At 50.2% G+C, this 17,361-nt stretch overlaps 1 protein-coding gene across 2 annotated transcripts in view; it reads right to left on the bottom strand.

Annotated features, from left to right (window-relative positions):
- LOC137428903 (NEDD4-binding protein 1) overlaps positions 1–17,361 on the bottom strand; it is a 79,555-nt gene that overhangs the window by 24,610 nt on the left and 37,584 nt on the right. The window lies entirely within an intron of this gene.

Here is a 17,361-nt window from a genome sequence, read left to right as displayed (position 1 = left end):
GAGTCTAGATTTCTGGTCTATCGTCAAGATGGTCGCGTCTGAGTGTGTAGACAAGTGCTTGAAGCCTACAACAAAGATTGTATAGTGCCAAGAGTCCAAGCTGGAGGTGGTGGGGTGACCGTTTGGGGTGCTTTTCATGCAGGGGGCAAAACTGACCTGGTTGTTCTGAATGGAAACCTGAACCAGTTCAAGCACAGGGCCATTCTGGAAGAAACGTTGCTTCCATTTGCTGGTGCAGCCTTTCGAGGAAACTTTGTCTTCCAAGATGACAATGCACGGCCTCATCGTGCTCGCATGATCCAACACTTTCTTGCTGACCGTGGTGTAGAGCATATGGAGTGGCCTGCCATATCCCCGGATATGAATCCGATAGAGAACTTGTGGGCAGAATTAACGCGTCAAATCGACCACTTGGACCAGCAGCCGACCTCTGTGCGTGAATTGCAGCAGGCTATTGTCACTGCATGGCAAGCGATTCCTGTCCAAACCTTGGCAAATCTCGTGAACAGCATGCCTCAAAGTGTACGTGCTCTCCTGGATGCTCGTGGGGGTTACACGAAGTACTGAACTGTAATTTTACTGTCCGTAATCCCAGTCGTAATTTAACTTTTGTTTTTGTTATAAAAAATTTTTGGTTAATGTGCAAAATAAAGAGATACTTCTGGAAAACGTAGAGAAGTTTAACACAGTACTGTCCATGAATTGAGTTCGATATCAGTTTACATCACTTTCAAGGATCATTTTATTTGTTTCGAAATGTCAAATGTGGTTTTTGTTTCTTTTAAAGGTCACATTAACAAAATCTAGAATAATTTCAACATAATTCCAATGAACTTTTGGTTCTAAGACATCTTGAAAAGTAAGTTCACCCCCACAAAAAAAATATTCCATATTAAATGCCAAGTCTGTATATATATAAATATATATATATATATATATAAATATATATATATATATATATATACATATATATATATATATATATATATATATATATATATTGTTACGGACACGACTTATTGAGATGTTATGCTGGGCCGAGCGGAATGGCCGCCGTGTTCGCACAAGTTACCCGATTATGCTCGAACGTTGGCCGAGTCGCGCTATGCTAAATCAATTACGGAAAGGACACAACGGCTGGATTAAATTGACACGACACCAGGGGTACAGTTCTCAAGACCTCCGGAGGAGGTTATAATATTGCGGAATGTTAGATTACAAGGACAAGAGAGACAGCATAGTAAGGTAGGCACTTAAATACGGTCTTATAGTAACCCCGACAGACGACAGATAAACGGGACAAAGACTGACTCACACAGGGATTGATGGCAAGGAAGGGCAGGTAGTCGGTGGACAGCACAAGGTGCACTCTTGGCTCAGGGACAGGATAGCGCGGCCCAAAAGATGCAGGGAGGTCTCTCAGCGCTCGGAGGTCGCGACTGGTTCTTCTTCGTGGCTGAGGCGCATCTGACGTCACGTCCGGTAAGTGGCTGCGTATATCCGGCGGGGAGTGACACGCCCTCGGCTCGTTAGCTCCGCCCCAGATGGAATCGGCCCGTTGCTTCTTATTGGGTGCGGGGGTTACCGGGCTCCGCCCTTGACGAGGAGCTGACAGCCAGCCCCTTCGTGGTAACCCCGTGGGCGCACATGGCAATGGCGGCTAACCAAGCCGGTGTGAGGACGCACACTCCCCGCACCGCGGCCGCGCCGCCCCCGCTGTGGTTGTAGTTGTTGTTGTTATTGTTTCATGAGGAAGATGGGAGGAGGTATGGAGAGGTCCTAAACTCACTACTGGTGCCATACAATCACATTCTGGTGCAACGAAGAGTCAGAATTAATGGAAACGAGTCCTTAACTGACATAGACTAAGAATAACTAGCAAGATGTCCGAAAGTTGTCTACGTGAGATGCGGTGGACCTGGGCACGACATGTAATGGGGGAAGAAGGGGAAGGTCGGTTCTACAGAGTGTTATTTACAGACAATGGGACTAGGGAATGGGGGATTGGGGATAGTTGGGGAGTATTGGGGAAATAGGGGAATATTTACAAGCGGATATGGATGGAGGCCAAATCCCACATCCGCAACATTGCACCCTTCTCTACCCTCGGGGCGTCCCGACCCGATAAATTTTTACCTACTTTAGTGTGGCACTCAGATGTAGTTCCCTCTACTATTAACTCTACCCTGAGTGCGACAGTTTTACAGATGTTCACAAATGAGTAAATATGTCCCCCTGCGACGTTGCACCCTTCTCCTCACAGAAACACCCACAGGATAACCGAATCGCGGAAAGAATTCGCAAACTAAACATACAGCCGGTAGGGAGCATTATTTACACAAGACTACGCTGATATTTACACTACGATCCAGGACCTGTTTTTGGAGGAACACATGCAGATGTTATGCATAGAGAGAGCACGCATGCCAGCATCGATACACCAACCCACGAGTGCTCTGTGGCCTTACGGCCTTTAATAATGTGCAGAGCACCCCTTCCAAGCACCAAAAGCACCACCCCATCACACAGTCAGCACCATCCGGTGCACCAATAAAGTGTTTATAAATCACCGGTGGTGTCGCAGCCGGCCGATGTTCTGCCGCTGGTCTTGCCTTCGTGTGGTGCACTTGGCCTTCTTACTTCTTTCAAAAATAAAGAAAGGCGCCAACCGCGTCCATTTCCTTATTGTGGCCGTCAGGGGGCCAACTATTAGTGGTTCACCTGTATGGCATAGGTGCCACGTTGACCCATAGGTCCATCCACGGGTGGTGCTTGGCCGCAAAAGAACTGCGGTCCATTGTGGGTGGCCACCAAAATTGCGGTCCATATGGTGTATCGATCCAGGCAGCAAGCAGCGAAAGTGCAGGCCCACAACTGCGGAGCCAGCACCTCTCTCTCCTCTCTCTCTGCCCCAAAACCAGATCCTCGGAGGTGGGAGACAAAAGAAGCAGACAAGTGAGTAAGGTGGTAAGGGCGCAAAAGTGCATGCAATGTAAGGTAATGCACACTGGGGGCACATGGGAACCAGGTGAGACAGGTACGTTCCTACCTTCCCCCCCCCCCCCACCAGGTAACCTACATGGCCCCTCCCTTACCCCTTACTGTATCCACAAAACACAACACTACCCATAAACATCTACTTTACAAATCAACAACGTCCCTACTGTCTTCCCCGTTCCTCCCATAAACCAAATTCGTCTTCTCTCCCTCCTAACCAATCAAATTTGCCATTTTCAACTGAACATCAAAATTTGCCATTACCAATTCATCATCAGTCCCTCCTAAGGAGGGAGAGATGGAATCACCCCAATGTCTCATCCACGTCGTGATGCGTCTCACAAATCCAACAGCAGTCCTTACTTCCTGCAACACAAAACAAAGAAAACACAGGTGTGAAGTCATCATCATCACAGGTAAGTGGCTGCGTATGGTGCGACAGGTTCATCAATCCTAACTATTTCCTAAATGACTTTAACAACTTTACACTACCCGGGGTCTTTCTCCGGCCAAACCATTGGCCCTCTTACACTATGGGTTCTAAAAACCAATTCCCATTGACAAAACTGTGGTGCTTTTCAATTTGGGGTCTCACTCCCCCGATTCATCTCCCGGTGCCCTCGCACAATTTCTGGGCCGCGACGTGTACCTCTCCCAGCGGGTCTACCCACCTGCACACCCCCTCCACTGCAGTTGCCTCCGAGCTTACCTGCTCCTTACCCTAACCTAACTACCTGGGGAAGGCCCTCTGGCGCTCTCCCCACTCGGTGCCCTCTCTGGCACTGGGCTGCCCGATCCACACCCGGGATCCTCAGGCACCCACTCACAACTACCGGCTCCCAGAGCTCACCTGCGGCCTCACCTGGCCGACATCCTCACAGTGGTGGAGTGCCCAACCAACTACACACACTAACAGGCTACACGCCCAGCCATTTCCACAACACTAATGCACCCATCCACAACACCATTCTGCAACCGCACCACAAATGCCAATATCCAACCACAATTTACCTATACCCTCTACCTAACACTTACACTACCCGCCCCAGGTACTCGTGAAAGGGGTCCACTCTTCCCCCATTCACACCTTCGCACCATGCACACCACTCCGCACCACTTACTCCATGTATTCCACACACCTGTACTTGCACACCTGTGCTCTCACACCTGGTGCCATCTGCACCCTTCTCTCCCCAAGCGCATTCGCGCTGATCCACAACACTCACTACTCATACACTGCTCCACACACCTGTCCAGTTGCACACCTGTGCAATCACACCTGTTCAATCCTCACACACACGGCATCATCTCAGCTAACTACTCCCTTCTGAAACTTGCGCTTCCCAGTCGTCCCTTTAAACTATTGCGCTCCCTCGTCATTATCATCCACACTAAACTACCTGCGTCCCCACTACAGGTATCAGTCACTATCTAAACCTTAACGTCACCTAATGTCATCTTCGCTAGATCCCTACACACAATATAACCTAACCCACCCGGGCTAGTTTTCACTGCCATACACCCATTAAGCTATTGCGCATTTGCCCCAACATGGGAAGGGTGGCAGGGATGCCACCCTTACCCACCGGGCCCATTGCTCACTACCAATTTTGCACATCAAATTTCCACAAATCAAAAATTTGCCAATCACTACTCATCATCTGCCAATCATTACTGCCAATCCCTTGCCAATCATCAAATTTTGTTTTTCTCTAATTTTGGGTCCAAAACACTAACCTCATCACCCAGTCTACTCACTAATGCCTCTCGGTGCGCCAATTCCTGTCCAAAGCCCGGCTTCGTAAAGCCAAGCCATGAATGCGGGTTGTTCTGTGCCAGCGGCTGGATGCGTCCGGCACTCGGTGCAGGGACGGGGGCTTACCCGGGCCGAGATCCCACGCACCATCTCGGCACGGAGCCATCCCATGGCCCGATCTCGACCTGCCGGAATGCCTCAACAAAAAGTGGTCGCCATGACGACCTTTCCTATCCAGCCGCCCGCTCCGCCTAGTGGAGCACGGACGCGGCCGTTCAAAGCGAGGCCCAGCACGCACCGAGGGCCCGATTCGGCTAAAAGTCGCTCTAACCTCTAACCCGGTTACCTTCGATGCCTCACCTGCATGCTTACACCCCGCAGCCCGTTCCTTGCTCACACATCCAGCCGTTTCCATGCTCCTCGTACCTTTCCTTACACACCCAGGTACCCTCATTCCACTCACAGCCTTGGTCACACACCTGACCACCGAACACTTTGGCACACATTCGTTGGTCGCACACCTCACCAACACCCCTCTTCGCACCCCCTCCTCGGTCACCTCCTCTGTGACAATCACAGGTGTGCTCTCATTCGCACACCCAACCACGTGCCTTACTACCAATTCCAGCGTGCATTCCCACTCACGCTCTACCATTCCAGGTGTGCATCCTTTCTCACCTGTCACAACCAACTCATGCTCCTTGTCACTCTCACTACTCTCACCTCCATTCTTGACAACGCACTCACCCTTACTCTTGACAGCGCACTCTTTCCTCATGCACCCGTCCGTTACACACCTCTCTCGCGCACACTCTCCCGTCACACCCTCTGTAACACTCACCACAGGCGTGCATTCTTCCTTGCCTTGACAGCGCACTCTTTCCCCATGCACCTGTCCGTCACACACCTTTCTCGCGCACACTCTTGCGCACACTCTCCCGTCACACCCTCTGTAACACTTACCACACCACGCTTCCATGTGCTCCCTCGCACACGTGCTACGACCGACTCACTCTCGCCAGCACCCTCACTCCTTGGCACGCACTTTTTCCTCACACACCCCAGAGTCGGACTTTCTTGCACACCTCCTTTTTCGCACACCAGACCTGTCGCACTCTTCACCAACGGCCTCTCACGAACACCCGGGTCCATCTCGACCCCCAAGCTTATTAAATCCCCTGGCGCATCATACGCACGACCATATTGGTCACCACTTACACCGGGTCCTCTTCCTCTTCGCTTCTCCTCCATCACCTGCGAATCCCTCATCCGGTTAATGAGCACATCATCACGATCCGAACACAGACTTCGGACCAATTCTTTTATCTCCTCTTTTATCTCTTTCTTATCCCCTCTCCGTCGCTTCTTAATTTCGCTCACCCCTTCTTCCACTTCTTCTAATTTCTGCTTCACCTCCTTTATTCCCCGGTACGTCTCCTCAAGCTCGTCCTCCAAGGCTACCTTGACCGTTTCCATGTGCGTCCTCACCTGCCGGTCCGTCGTCTCCATTACCTCTATCACCTTGTCCAACCTCGTTGTCAGTCCCTCACGTACCATCTGACATTCCCTCTTCGTCGCTATCAAGTCATCTTTTAGTTCTTTCTGTGTCGCTTTCAACCCTCCTAATACCGCAGTGTTCCTTTGAACCTGCTCCGTTAGTCCTTTTTGTCCCTCCGTCAGCTGTTCCACCTCCTGCGTCAGGTCCTCTATGCCCCCTTGTAACTTTACAGTCCCCTTTCTCACCTCCTTCTCCATGTGCTGCTTACAGTGCCTCACCTCCTCGCGCACTCCTCCGACCTCCTCACTCACTCCTCTTCTGATCTCCTCTCCCATCACTTGCATCTCCTGCCCAGATGCCACCCTCATCTGCTCCATTTCCTCCCTGTGAGCATCCAGTTTGGTTTCTACCCCCATTCTGACCCCCTCTATCTGCTGCCCCATTTGTGTAACTTCCCTTTCCGCTTGGTCCCTCATGTCCCTCAATTTGCCTTCCATACTGTTTTCTAACCCCTCTAACCCCTTTTGCATCCCTTCCATTTGATTCTCCTGAACGGCCATTCTGTTTTCTACCCCCATTAACCCCTCCTGTATTTCCCCTAATCTATTGTCTAATCCCTCTATTCTACTCCCTAACCCCCCAATCTGGGCCCCCATGTCATCCCTCAATTTCTCGCTATTGGACCCCATTTGGCCCTCCAATCGCTCACCCTGAGCATCCATCCGGTTCCCCATTACCCCCATTTGGCCCTCCAATCGCTCACCCTGAGCATCCATCCGGTTCCCCATTACCCCCATTTGGCCCTCCAATCGCTCATTATCAGCCCTCATTTCCTCCCTCATTTTCTCGCTATTCTGGGCCATAAGGGCCTTCATTTGTATGAAAAAAAGGTTCAAATCTACCAGCGGCGCTACTACTGTCGCGGGCGTGGTCGCCGTGGCCATCTGCGAGGCGCCATTTCGCGCGCCCGCACCCTCGTGCGTGACGACGCTATTTTGCGAATCTGCTACCCTCACTGCTTCGCTCTCCTCTTGTCCCTCAATTTGGTCCTGGATCGACCCTGCCTCACTCCCTTTTACCGGAACCCAGCCGTCTTGGTCTGCCATAGCGCGACTTTCAAAATTCGGGTTTTTATTTTCGTAAAACAAAATCAAATTTCGCCGTTATAATTTTGAGCGCGTGAAACGCGCTCCGGATCGAATTCCACTTCCCGACACAAAAATGTTACCCTAATGGTACAATTGATGTTCCAAAATTTGGGCCTAACTGAATTTAGTCCCAGGTCCGAATCCAACTCCTCGACACCAATTGTTACGGACACGACTTATTGAGATGTTATGCTGGGCCGAGCGGAATGGCCGCCGTGTTCGCACAAGTTACCCGATTATGCTCGAACGTTGGCCGAGTCGCGCTATGCTAAATCAATTACGGAAAGGACACAACGGCTGGATTAAATTGACACGACACCAGGGGTACAGTTCTCAAGACCTCCGGAGGAGGTTATAATATTGCGGAATGTTAGATTACAAGGACAAGAGAGACAGCATAGTAAGGTAGGCACTTAAATACGGTCTTATAGTAACCCCGACAGACGACAGATAAACGGGACAAAGACTGACTCACACAGGGATTGATGGCAAGGAAGGGCAGGAAGTCGGTGGACAGCACAAGGTGCACTCTTGGCTCAGGGACAGGATAGCGCGGCCCAAAAGATGCAGGGAGGTCTCTCAGCGCTCGGAGGTCGCGACTGGTTCTTCTTCGTGGCTGAGGCGCATCTGACGTCACGTCCGGTAAGTGGCTGCGTATATCCGGCGGGGAGTGACACGCCCTCGGCTCGTTAGCTCCGCCCCAGATGGAATCGGCCCGTTGCTTCTTATTGGGTGCGGGGGTTACCGGGCTCCGCCCTTGACGAGGAGCTGACAGCCAGCCCCTTCGTGGTAACCCCGTGGGCGCACATGGCAATGGCGGCTAACCAAGCCGGTGTGAGGACGCACACTCCCCGCACCGCATCCGCGCCGCCCCCGCTGTGGTTGTAGTTGTTGTTGTTGTTGTTATTGTTTCATGAGGAAGATGGGAGGAGGTATGGGGAGGTCCTAAACTCACTACTGGTGCCATACAATCACATTCTGGTGCAACGAAGAGTCAGAATTAATGGAAACGAGTCCTTAACTGACATAGACTAAGAATAACTAGCAAGATGTCCGAAAGTTGTCTACGTGAGATGCGGTGGACCTGGGCACGACATGTAATGGGGGAAGAAGGGGAAGGTCGGTTCTACAGAGTGTTATTTACAGACAATGGGACTAGGGAATGGGGGATTGGGGATAGTTGGGGAGTATTGGGGAAATAGGGGAATATTTACAAGCGGATATGGATGGAGGCCAAATCCCATATCCGCAACAATATATATATTGTTACGGCCCGCGGATAAGATGTGTTTGCTGAGCGGATGGCCCCGCGGTCGTACAGTTACCCCGACTAACCCGATTCCCGAACGTTGGCCGGATCGCGCCACAGATATTCAATAGGGAAAAGACTAAGGCGACACGGATGTGAAGAAGAAGCAGACAAAAAGGTTGGAAATACGAATATAATTTATTTCTATTTACACCCAAAAATAACCAAGGAGAAGGAAAGATAATAAAATAATATACAGAAGATATTAGAGACACAGTGAAAATCGCTAGCTTATCTAAACAGTCTTAATTAACCCAAGGACAGAACAAACGAAGACGACTCACACGGGGAATGATGATAGGAATGGCGGAGGTGGATGGCTTGGAGGGGGGAGGCCGGTCCACGGATACCGCAGCACGATCGGCGCGTTTGGCAGCCGCCGTTCCTTTCCGGTCCTGCTCAAAACGTCCGTCCAGGCCCCAAGCTGCTGTGGCTGCAGTTTCGGTGGCTCAAGCTGCTGTTGATGCAGTTTCGGTGGCTCAAGCTGCGGTTGATGCAGTTTCGGTGGCTCAAGCTGCGGTTGATGCAGCTGCGATGGCTCAAGCTGCTCTCTTCAGGGATCCCTTACTCAACTCTCTTCTCGGTGATCTCTTCGCCGCAACTCTTGTCATGGACCTCTTTACGCAACTCCTGACCACTCTTGCGCGCGCGCTTTTGTAACGCCTCCGGCGATCAAGCCGCCGGCCTTCAGGACACGCCCATCGGTGTGCTCACCTCGGCCCTGGTTGGTCGCGCGACCCTCTGGCTCCGCCCTTGATGACGACGGGCGGGCACGCCTTTCTTCCCCAACCTTGCCTCGTGGCCAATGGTGGTTGAAGAAAACCGCCCAAAATGCAGTTGGCCATTGAAATGAAATGAAAGGGGATCTACTCTTATTTCACTTGGTGCAATGGAGTATTTAAATTAATGGGAGACACAGCCTTACCCTAACACACATAATAAGGATATAAGCTACTGAACAAGGGTATTATAGTGTCCTTCAATGTATGCTTTATGGAATTAACTACCGGAACGCCCTTTGACCTTTATACAACAGACTGGAGGCAGGAAGGCAATATTTTACAACAATTTACTATCCAATACAACACAATCAAAAAACCTCAATCCTCATATCCGCAACACTGCACCCTCCTCCTCTTAGGCACGTCCCGGGCCTATAACTTTAGCTTAGTGTGACACGTAGGTGTAGTTCCCTCTACTTTTAACCTGACCCTGAGTGCGACAGTTTTAAAACATAAATACATATGTCCCGCTGCTCCATTGCACCCTACCTAACAGACACGCCCACAGCTAACCGAATTGCGGAATTGTCTTCAAACTATACATTTACGGTGGGGGGCATTATTTACAATGACTCTGCTTTTATTTACAAAACTAACCCAGGACCTGTGATTGTTCTTTCTGGGGGGGAGACAGTCTGCTCTGCATCAATGCACCGTGAAAGCACCCAAAACGCACCAAAACACCCTCAAGCACCAATCGGTGCACAGTCATCATTGTTCATCAATAAAAAATATAAACAACAACCCCTAACCCTGCAGGTGGTCTCTTGCTCTTCGGCTCCCTCTGCTGGCTATTGCTCTCTTCCAGATGTTGTCATTTTCTTTGCTGGCGGCCTATTTGCAATAAAACTTGCCCAAACGTGTCCATTTTTGTTTTATTTATGGCCCACAGGGGGCCGACTAGTGTGGTTCACCTGTGGGGCATCAGTGCCCTGTGATCAAGGTCCGCCAGCAAGATTTCGGGCCTTCATGGCCGGTTCCAGCAGAGGGGCCATGCCCCAACCCATGGGGTCCATAAGTGGTGCTCGGCCACAGACATGTGGTCCATAATGTGGTGCATCGATGCAGACAGCTGGTTCTGGGAGTTCCGGGCGCACAATGGCGGACTCACGCACGCTCCCCTCGGCGCCCAGTGGCGCACAGGTCCTCATGTGGGAGACAAAGGGGGGGAAAGACAGATGAGCGAGGGGTAAGGTCACAAGGGTACACATCAATAAGGCAATGCAAGGCGAAATGCGTACGGAGAGCGAAGTGAGAAAAGCTCGTCCCTTCGGTACGTCACCCCCCCTGTCACCTACTCTACCCTTGCCCTTACCCCATATTTACAAAAATCTACACATTTACAAATTCGTCACTAATGTCACGTCTTCCCCATATTTCCCCTATTCCAAATTCGTCACCACAATCCCTCTAGCCAAAATTTGCCATCACCCAATTCATCATCAATCCTCATAAGGAGGAAGAGATGGAACATCAAGCACAATGTCACTCCCACGTCATGATGCGTCTCACATTCCAAACATCTGCACAAAATAATAACAAAAATCACTTGGCATGGTGTGGAGGTACGTCATCTCAGGTGAGTGGATGCAGATGGTGCGAGGAGATTTTCATCCTAACGACTTTCTAAATGACATTAACACACTTTACACGACCCGGGGTCTTTCCCTGCCAATCCATTGGCCAACTTACACTATGGGTTCTAAAAACCAATTCCCATTGACCAAACTGTGGTGCTTCTCAATTTGGGGTCTCACTCCCCCGATTCAACTCCCTGTGCCCTTGCACAATTTCAGGACTGGGGCGTGTAGCTCTCCCAGCAGGTCTACCCACCTGCACACTTCCACCACTGCAGTTGCCACCCGAGCTTACCTAGCTACTCACCCTAACCTATCTAACTGGGGAAGGCCCCTCCTGGCTCTGTCACCCCTCGGTGCCCTCTGGCACTGGCCTACCCGGGTCCGTCCTCCGGATCCTCGGGCCCCATCCACAACAACTCTACCGGCTCCCAGAGCCCACCTGCGGCCTCACCTGGCCGACATCCTCACAGTGGTGGAGTGCCCAAACCAACTACACACACTAACAGGCTACACGCCCAGCCATTTCCACAACACTAATGCACCCATCCAATCACCATTCTTCCACCCGCACCACAGATGCCAATATCCAACCACAATTTACCTATACCCTCTACCTAACACTTACACTACCCTCCCCGGGTATTCGTGATGGGGGTCCATCCTTCCCCCATTCACACCTTCGCACCATCCACTCCACGACCATCCATTCCAATACTCCATATATTCCACACTCCATGTATTCCACACTCAATTCACCTGTAGTTGCACACCTGTGCAATCACACCTGGTGCCACCTGCACCCTCCTTCCTTCCTGGACCATTTGGTCGGCACAATACACATCACTATCACTCCCTCATACACTGCTCCATACACCTGTTGAGTTGCACACCTGTGCAATCACAATACAACTCACAATCACAATCATTTACTCATACCCTGCTCAATACACTTTCGATCCTCACACACACGGCATCATCTGAACTACCTGGTGCCCTGCTAACTTAGTGCTCCCCGTCTTCCCTTTAAACTAAGCACATACCACGTCATTATCATCCACTCTAACCTACCTGCGTCCCCACTACCGGTATCATTGTCACTACCTAATCTTAACGTTACCTAAGGTCATCGCTAGGTCCCTACACATTATATCCTAACCCTCCCGGGCTAGTTTTCACTGCCAAACCCCATAAGACTAGTGCTCCTTTGCCCCCGCTGTGAGGGATGACAGAGTTGCCATCCCACCACATCGGGTATCTTCCACGACCAATTTTGCTCACCAAATTCCAACCAATCAAAAATTTCCTATCCCAAAATTTTCGAATCCAAAAACACTATCAGTATCACCATCATCATCACAGTCCGCTATATCCTAGCCTCGGTGCGTCATGACATCATTAAAACTCGGCTTCGCAAAGCCGAGCAATGAATTCAGGTGGTTTGGTCGCCTGCAGGTTGGATCCGTCCGGCATTCACGACTCTGGGGAGGAGGCATGCTCGGGCCGAGGTTCCACGCATCATCGCGGCTCGGTACCTTGCGGTCCCGAGCCCGATGGCTGAGGCTCGCCCGGTCGGAACCCCGTCCCCACGAGGGGGCACCATTCCGCTTCCTCCCACTCGCCCTTGAACCGGACCGGTCGCCTCGCCCGACAAGGCCCGGACTCGACCGTGCGGGGCGGGGCCAAGCCCGAATCGGCTACGACGCTACGAAGAGAAACGACGCAGCTTCGATCCGCGCCGGGCCTGGCATCCAACAAAGCACACCGCGCCCCGAGTGCTCGCATCGGCTATCCGTCGCCCTAAACGCTAACCCGGTTACCGTCGATGCTTCACCTGCATGCTCACACGCATACGTTACCCCTTTCACCCTCACCGAGCTCGGTGCTCCAACGCCGCCCGTACACCCCGCGTAATTCGCTATTGCACTCGTTCTTTCGCTCACAGACTTGGTCACACACCTGACCACCGCACACCTTTGCACACACTCGTCGTTCGCACACCTCACCAACGGCCTCTCACGAACACCCGGATCCAAATCAACCCCCAAGCCGACTGAAGCTCCCCTCACATCATATACATTTCCACGTATATCGCCACTCACCTCGGCACCTCGTCTCCGCACCTCCTTCGCCACCTGTAAACTCTTTATTTGGTTAGTGAGCACAACATCACGATTTGAGCACCGACCTTGCACATATTCCATTTCTCCCTGCAATTCCCGGGCTACCTCCGTCGTCTCTTCAATTTTAATTGTACCCACTACTGCGTTGTCTTTGTTCCCCTCGACGACCGCTGGCTTTAATAAAACCCCCTCTTCTACCTCAGCGGTCGCCGGCTGCTCCATACCCCGTGTCGTGATTTCTACCCCCGTCATTTTACCCGCGCTTTCCTCCTCTTCGCTCAACCAGCGCTTCTCGACCCGCGTTACTTCGTCGTGCACCCCTGGGACCCTTTCGCCCAACCTGCGGTCTCTGTCCCTCTGCTCCCTTTCCTCCCTATCGGCCCTCATTCCGTTCGTTATTGCTTCCATTTCCCTGCTAAATTTCTTCCTTTCTTCCCTCTGCTCGGCCATGTACGCCAGGCATTGTGTCATGAATAGGCCCCAGTCTGTTGGCACCGCGGGCTCGGCTGCCGCGCGCTCGTACGAGGCGCCTTTTTGCGCGCCTGAAACCTCGTGCGCGAGAGCGCCATTTTGTGCACCTGATACCCCCTCAACCACATTGCCAATGTTCTCCTCCTCTCTTTCCTCCACATACATTTCCCCGAGGTCCTGGGTCGATTCTACCCCGTCTATCTCTCCCACCGACATCCCGTCGCCTTGACCAGCCATGGCGCGATTTAAAAATTCGGGTTTTGTAAAACAAAACAAATTTCAGTTGCTCGTAATTTTGAGCGCGTTAAGCGCGCTTCGGGTCCGTTCCCGCTCCCGACACCAATTGTTACGGCCCGCGGATAAGATGTTGTGTTTGCCGAGCGGATGGCCCCGCGGTCGTACAGTTACCCCGACTAACCCGATTCCCGAACGTTGGCCGGATCGCGCCACAGATATTCAATAGGGAAAAGACTAAGGCGACATGGATGTGAAGAAGAAGCAGACAAAAAGGTTGGAAATATGAATATAATTTATTTCTATTTACACCCAAAAATAACCAAGGAGAAGGAAAGATAATAAAATAATATACAGAAGATATTAGAGACACAGTGAAAATCGCTAGCTTATCTAAACAGTCTTAATTAACCCAAGGACAGAACAAACGAAGACGACTCACACGGGGAATGATGATAGGAATGGCGGAGGTGGATGGCTTGGAGGGGGGAGGCCGGTCCACGGATACCGCAGCACGATCGGCGCGTTTGGCAGCCGCCGTTCCTTTCCGGTCCTGCTCAAAACGTCCGTCCAGGCCCCAAGCTGCTGTGGCTGCAGTTTCGGTGGCTCAAGCTGCTGTTGATGCAGTTTCGGTGGCTCAAGCTGCGGTTGATGGTTTCGGTGGCTCAAGCTGCGGTTGATGCAGCCGCGGTGGCTCAAGCTGCTCTCTTCAGGGATCCCTTACTCAACTCTTCTCGGTGATCTCTTCGCCGCAACTCTTGTCATGTTTTACGCAACTCCTGACCACTCTTGCGCGCGCGCTTTTATAACGCCTCCAGCGATGAAGCTGCCGGCCTTCAGGACACGCCCATCGGTGTGCTCACCTCGGCCCTGGTTGGTCGCGCGACCCTCTGGCTCCGCCCTTGATGACGACGGGCGGGCACGCCTTTCTTCCCCAACCTTGCCTCGTGGCCAATGGTGGTTGAAGAAAACCGCCCAAAATGCAGTTGGCCATTGAAATGAAATGAAAGGGGATCAACTCTTATTTCACTTGGTGCAATGGAGTATTTAAATTAATGGGAGACACAGCCTTACCCTAACACACATAATAAGGATATAACCTACTGAACAAGGGTGTTATAGTATCCTTCAATGTATGCTTTATGGAATTAACTACCGGAACGCCCTTTGACCTTTATACAACAGACTGGAGGCAGGAAGGCGATATTTTACAACAATTTACTATCCAATACAACACAATCAAAAAAACTCAATCCTCATATCCGCAACATTATATATATATATATATATAATATATATATATATATATAATATATATATATAATATATATATATACAGTATATATAATATATATATATATATACAATATATATATATATAATATATATATATAATACATATATATATAATATATATATATAATATATACATATTTATACATATATATACATATATATTATATATACATATATATACATATATATACATATATATATATATATATACATATATATATATAGTCCCTGGTGTTGGGCTAGCGGCTAGGGTGCCAGCTTAGGATCCTAGGTTCGAATCCCGGTCGATTGCTGAATTAACGCCAGGGGGGTTGACTCAGCCTGTCATCCTTCCGAGGTCGGCTAATTGAGTACCAGTTCACTGGTAATTCCCTGCTTGTCGTAAAAGGCGACAAAAAGGGTTGGCGGCAGGAAGGGCATCCGGCCGTAAAACATTGCTTCAAAAAGGGGACCGAAAAACAACAACAACCACGGTCCCCGAAAAAGGCCAACCCCTGCTTGCGGGGGAAAAAAATGGCCTCTAAAGGTGTTTTTTAAATAATTATACATACATATATATATATATATATATATATATATATATATATATATATATATATATATATATATATTGTAACGGTTTTGAGAAGTGTAACGAATTTGAGAAGTGTAACGGTTTTTTGAGAAGTGTAACAATTTTGGAGGAAGTGTAACGAATGTGAAAGCGTTACAATGTGAACGTTACAAAAGTATGGTAACACCCTGGTAATGTAAATAATGGTCGCAGCCGTCCTCCTAGTTAATTCCATGAAACTTACACGCAGGCCACGATATATCTTTTTAAATAGTGTATTTCCTTATTCTTTGTAGGCTAAATATGTGTTTCCCACTAGATTGACTTTGCATTGTATCAAACAAAATAAGCGTAGGCCCTTCCAATTTCCCCAAATCATCTCCGCTCTCCAAAGTTCCTTTCAAAAGGGTGCGAGTTGTGTTCAATCCCGCAAGCCGCCATTGCCCATGTGCTAATCTCGGAGAAGAAAGGCGTGTCTCCACCTCGTCATAGAGGGGAGGAGTGAGCCAGAGGGTCGCATGGCCAATCAGCACCGCGGTGAGCGACCCGGTAGGCGTGCCCTCGCAGCCGGCGGCTTGATTCCGCCCCGAGTTATAAAAGCGACTGTAAGGGACTGCTTCAAGAGATGACCTGGGAGATGAGCGAAGAGGCGACACCAAGAGGAGCGGTGAGATGCGAAACGCTCCAAGCCAAAGAGGAGAGGTACTCGGAAAGGAAACCAGCTTTGGAGAGACGCGCTGAAAGGAGGGAGACGGCTCCACCAGAAGGAGAGGAGCAGGTGTGCCGAGCCAGCGCGTGACGTCTACAGCAGCGGATACGCGACGGAGGGTTTTCCCGCCAAAAGCGCGAGGAATTGAGAGCTGCTGCCTCCGACCCTGCCTCCCCCCTCCAGCAATCCACCTCAAGCCCTACCTGCCTGCAATATCCCCCGTGTAAGTGTGAACGTCGTCTGTCCTACTCGTTGTCTTGGGATTAAGTAAATTGAATAGAATAAGCTAACGATGCACTGTGTGACTGTTTTTTCCATCCATTGCTTGTAAATAATTTTGGTCGCTCTTTCTTTTTGCTTGTGTGTGTATAATAAATCTGTTCTTCCTCCGTACTCTGTCTTCTTCTCTTTTCCTTCTCTTTCGGTCGCTTTAGAGGTTTCCCGATTGAATATCTGCGGTGCGATCTGGTCAACGTCGGGTGGAATCGGGTTCTAATCGGGGAGTAACTGTTCGGACGCGGTAATACCAACCGCTCGGTAAAATAACATCTTTAAACCGCGTCTGTAACAATATATATCTATATATATATCTATATATATATATATATATATATACACATATATATATATATATACACACCTACATGTGAATCAAGGCACCTCCTAGCTTTAATGGTGAGCACCAGCCACAGATTATGTCTCACACGGTAAAAACCGCATAACCCGCAAGGAACCAACAGCCTTGTCTGCCACCCAGACCATCGTTCCCGCCAGTGTAAACCAAAACCAGGGGGTTCGGTGCAATCCGTGGAGATAATAATCAACGACATAACAGCGTGACGAGCGGTCCCGATCTCCTGTGGACCGAAGTCCGAGACCGAAGCGTCACCTCCGTCCTGGAGGCATCA

Source organism: Myxine glutinosa, chromosome 6 (assembly GCF_964187855.1).
Source record: "Myxine glutinosa chromosome 6, kmMyxGlut1.1, whole genome shotgun sequence".
Lineage (NCBI taxonomy): Eukaryota > Metazoa > Chordata > Myxini > Myxiniformes > Myxinidae > Myxine > Myxine glutinosa.
This window is presented reverse-complemented; position numbering and strand designations above follow the sequence as displayed.